Source organism: Mirounga leonina, unplaced genomic scaffold (assembly GCF_011800145.1).
Source record: "Mirounga leonina isolate KUSES-001 unplaced genomic scaffold, KU_Mleo_1.0 Mir_53, whole genome shotgun sequence".
Classification (NCBI taxonomy): domain Eukaryota; kingdom Metazoa; phylum Chordata; class Mammalia; order Carnivora; family Phocidae; genus Mirounga; species Mirounga leonina.
The window spans coordinates 32,052,019-32,057,251 of NW_023270807.1; the positions used below are offsets into that span (position 1 = coordinate 32,052,019).

General features: G+C 36.3%; 1 pseudogene; it reads left to right on the forward strand.

Annotated features, from left to right (window-relative positions):
* Nucleotides 1-2,775: 2,775 nt before the first annotated feature.
* LOC118000991 lies at nucleotides 2,776-4,548 on the forward strand (annotated as a pseudogene).
* The last annotated feature ends 685 nt before the right edge of the window (nucleotides 4,549-5,233 follow it).

Sequence of the window (5,233 nt, forward strand, 5' to 3'; positions counted from 1 at the left end):
TTCTGTCCTGGCTTCTTATACTTCAGAAGGCTGCATGAGCCCATCTTATGGCTACTTGTGAGGATTACCATTTTGTTTGCTTCTTCCTAGTGGAGGATCCTTGCTTTTCTTTTCATTGGCTCTTTGACCCACAGGCTGCACCAGTTAACTATTGCCTGCCTTGGGCTCTTCTTGACTTCTTCTATGACTGGTTTAGCTCTGCATTTCTGACTTTGATCTTTGACTTTACTGTTTGTTCTCTGCCTCCCTGCAACCACAGAGGCTATGAAAATCACTTCCTGCCATCTGCCCCAGTTCCTTGAGCCTATTTCAGCCAGGCCAGCTCTGTCCAGCCTCCTACCATGGGAGGAGGATTAGATAGCCTGCCTGGAGCAACGAAGTCCGGATGATAACACAAATAAAAGCACTTTTAGAATATGCCATTCAAATTGTTGAAAATGACAACCGTCACAAATTCTTAACTATTTTCAGTCATTACCAGCCTGGCTACATTGATCAAACAAATATTGTGACGGTAGATCTGAGAATTCCTCTTACTTTTTAAAGCTGAAGTAATAAATTCCCCAGGTAAAGACTTCAAACATCTGTTACTTAATTAGAGAAGAAATGCTTCAAGGATGAATTCTTTTCCTAAACTTGGTTGTCTTTTCAACAGATGATACATCTGAAACAATAGGTAGGGAGCAGATGTGGGATAGTCTGAGTCCTAGCTTGCATTTGGCAAAACTCTGACTACAGAGTGAAACCATTAAAGATGTTGTCAGTGAGATTGATGATGTTACGCATTTTGAATTGTCCTTGACAAATTATATAAAATGCACAATTCTTCTCCAAAGACACATCATGAATTGTAGCAAAATGTAACATACACTTTCTCAGGGGCAAGAATTTTATTAGTTCACTGAGGCGCATTCAGATTGAGTTAAGACAGATTCTGAAATAATTCTACTAAAATATGTCATTGTAAATAGGTTCAGAATCAAATGGAAAAAGAAGCATGAATGAACTGAGAAGGGGCTGTTTAAATAACACACGACCCTCTCCCAGTGTTTGATTCCCCCTTCCATATTGGAGTGAGGAAGGTGGGCCTTGCAGAAGCAGGTCCCAAGGGTTGTGAGATCATGGATGATAAACCTGAATCCAGAGAACCAGTCCAATGTTTTGGTCTGAGTTTCTTAAGCAGGAGTGACTTGCTTTGTCCTATGAAGGAACCAGAGGCATATCTTCCTAGATGGATTGGGTCAAATTTCACCTCCCCTGCCCCCAGTTATTGATAACTTAAAATATTATTTTGTATTAAAATAGAAATAGATATGATATATAATTTTAAATCCCCATCAACTTTTAAAATGAAGAATAAGAATTCAAAGAAATCTTGAGCTTGCATTGATTGACCACCCCTCCAACTAATGGCATGCCTTTACCTGCCTTTGACTTAAGGATACTTATATGGATATGCTGAAAAAGAACAGAAAGATAGCAAAAAAGCTGTGTATCTAAGCATGGAGTCAGAATGGACAGGCAAGGTACAACCTTAGGAAGCTTGGAGCAACTCCAGAGACCAAAGCTGAAATCCATGCAAGATGAATAAATAAGCTAGTTCTCTTCCTTATTTCCTACCTGCCTCCTTTCCATAGAATTAAAGCAGAAAGTCATTGAGTCTCAGGGTTCAGAGAGACATTTTAGGGCCATTAAATCCGATCTTCTTATTACATAAAAATTCCACAAGAGTCTTAAGAAGTAATTTTCAAGTGTCTTCTGGAATACTTTCAAAGACAAAGAACTCTTTACTATGTAAGGAAGCTCTTTCTACCTTCCAAGGATGTGAATTGTTTAGGAGGTACAGGGTTGTTATGAACACTAGTTTCTAAAGTCAGATAGTAAGAAGAAAAATTGGCCTTAGGAAGCTATTTATCCTGACTTCTCATTCAGTGCTTTTTTCCCACAAAACTTCAGTGGAAATACTTGATTATAAATTGGTCTAAAGGAAACTGACTTGGCAGCTGTAAGGGAAGTCCTAATTTAAGCCAGAGGGAAAAGAACAAATGACATCATAGGAAGTTATGAAACCGAATTCAGTAGAGAGACAGGCAGAGTTATTGACCACAACCTAAGACAACTTATTCTTCAGTAAAAATGTCCTAAGACCCACTAGTGGAATATTTCCTCCTTTTTTCCTCATTTTCCCCTCCTAAATTCAAGAGTTTGCAGGTGGCCCAGATACACACCATTACCTCAGAGGGGAAATATTTTAAAGCTATTGTCCTATTTTTAAATCAACAAAATTAAAGAATCTACAATAAATCACAGGTGATTCTAGCATTCTACAAAAAATTCTATAAAAAATCCATAAAAATTCCTACAAAAACAAAAATCACAGTCATTCTATAATTACCTCCAATTCTAGAGCATCAACTGCATATCACTTTCCAAAAAAAATATATAGGACATTATTTTGAAGTGACAAAAATGTTTCACTTGTAATTAAGCAATGGATTCTTCTCTCTTATCAAGTGCAAAATTTCTGTAAAGATTTTATTTGCATTTTATACATAATATCCACCACTCTAGGATATCATCATCATTCCCCTTTAATGCCATATTAATTGAAAATCTATCCAAAGATAGGATATATATGAAAGCCAACCAAATTTGGGGATTCCCAGACTGACATTTAGCTCCTGCTCACCAGCCACTAAAAGGCTTATAGTGGAATGTGTCTGGTCTACTAATGTACATAGAGTTCTCAAACTCTTAGAGAGACCAGTGAGGAAAATCATCCTATTCATACAATAGCAGAAGAGACTCTAGTGATTCAAACCTCCTTAAAGCATGACTGGACATCCTAGGATAAGGAGACATGTGAGAAATATCATCAGCATTAAAGAGAACAAGCAAGGTCAACATACAGAAAACTGACTTGAGGAACTAATAATAATCTGAGCTATAAACTATTTTGTATTTACTTGTAAGTTCAACCACTATAATAGTCTTATGGGGTAGATACTGTATTATCCCATTTTATGGATGAATAAATTAAGACACAGTGCATCCACGGGCCTGGCCTCACATGCAGGGAACAATCTGTTCATTCTATAGTGCCCCCTGCGTGAACCCCTAGGGTCACTTGGCTAGAATGGCTCCAGCAATTCTAAGAGAAACGAACTCAGAATGGAATTCAACCTTCTCCGCTTCAAAACAAAAAGCAGAAAGAAGCTACTTGGACTGAGAAGGCAAAGATCATGCTTAAAGCAGAAAAATTTTAAGATCAAATTATTAGCAGAAAAAGATAAATACAGTCTTTTCCACCACCCCCCCCCCCCCCCCCGGCCAAAAGACTTCATTACTGAACATAGTGTGGTGGAAGAACTGGAAAATAAATTATTGGTAGAAATGAGGAAGAGCAAAAATCCAGCAACAATTGGCCAAAACACATAATGATGTAGAGACTCCAACGTTAGTTAAAGGAAGAGACACTCACACCTAATTTTATTGAAAAGCTCAGAGAAATAATGGAACTAGTTGAAAATGCAATGAACACTTTTAAATAAGAGAAGCTGATAAATGAAGAGCTTATTAAAGAAGAGAAAATAACTAATGAGTGTCATATCCAGAAAAACTGACACAGGGGCTTTGGGTCACTCAGAAACACAGAGAGATTTCATAGAAATGTCAAGCAAAGTTCCTATAAACAAAGTACCATCACATGTTCTTCCAAGAGAAATACAGATTCTAAAAAACTCTTTCAACAAACAGGAAGATGACAAGGGCACTGGACTATGATGATTACTAGAACTTTGTAACAGTGAGGAACAAACATAAAGAGAAGCCTACATTTATGGGAGAAATTCTAGAACACTACCCTGGAAGAACACAGGATGAAGTGCAACATCATGAAAAATGCTAGACAAATTTCTGACTCTAGGAGAAAGGAAAAAAAAAGTCTATTAAGAATTGGAAAACTAAAAACAGCAAAAATTTGGGGATTTTCAAGTTAAAGACAGGATATACTTATGCGTCTTCATAATAAACAAGAAGACAATGAAAGTAAAAAGAGGAACAAAGAAGAAAATTGCCAGTTGAAGCTTGCAAAAAAACAGAAAAGTATATAAATATCAATGAAATATGTTTCTTATATTTAAAAGCAGTTAAGAGAAAGAGAAAAATGTAGCAGAAGGAGCACCGGTGCTAGTTCAAACTAAAGTTACTATGAGAAAGTTACGCCCAGGAGAAATAAAAATAGGAAGGACTTCTGAGGCTTGAAAAGGAGACATGGGCAAAGGCAGAAACCAGGACAAACACCGGTGATGAAATTTCCAGGTTTCAAGAAAGAGATTTACATAACCTTGTATCAAAAATTCTAGATAGGCAAAGGAAGAGGAGAGGGCAGAAAACCAAGAAAACCAGACAAATTAAGAGTGAAAACATGCTAGTAGAGATCCCTCCAGGCTTTACAAACTTATCAAAATTTGGAAAGAATGAACCAAAGATATAGGACCAACTTCTGGGCCACTTCTGCATATTCCCCACTGGGATCTTTCGACTTAGAGACAGGGACAACAGAGAACATGAGATAATGAACGTGGTATACAGTTGGTGAGAATGTTAGCAAATTCAATTATTCTGGGAAATATAGTGACAAAACATCTTTAAATAATACTAACCTCATCAGTTAATTATTAATTGCATTATATGTGAATTGGCAGGTATGAGGTTCCATACTGACATTGCCATGAATATTTTCTATTTATATTAAGAAAATATTTAGTTTATAAGTTGGCCTGTGACTGATGTAAAAGCTATTGAAGTGAGTTTACATTACAAACATTACTTCATTTAATGCGCAGCAAATTGAGAAGATTTTTGTTTCCTTATGGAACAACAAAATTAATTGGAACAAGTTCAGAGTGGTACTTTTTTAAACCAAAAATCTGTAACTTTTAGAACTTGGAGGTAAGTTGGCTTGAGTAAAAAAAAAATGCAAAGCTTTCTTTTTAGAGTTATAAGTTCATACTTCTAATAACAAATTGATAGTTTGACAATTACTGCATTTTTGTATGATAAGCATTTTGCATTTGATGCCAAAAAACAAAAACAAAAACAAAAACAAAGGAAAGAAAGAAAATGAAAAAGAAAAGAAACTAAAACACAAAGTTCCCAAAGGACACAACACCGTTACACAGCTGACATTCAAACCCAGGCTGTCTTGTTCTAGAGTCCATTCTCTTAACTA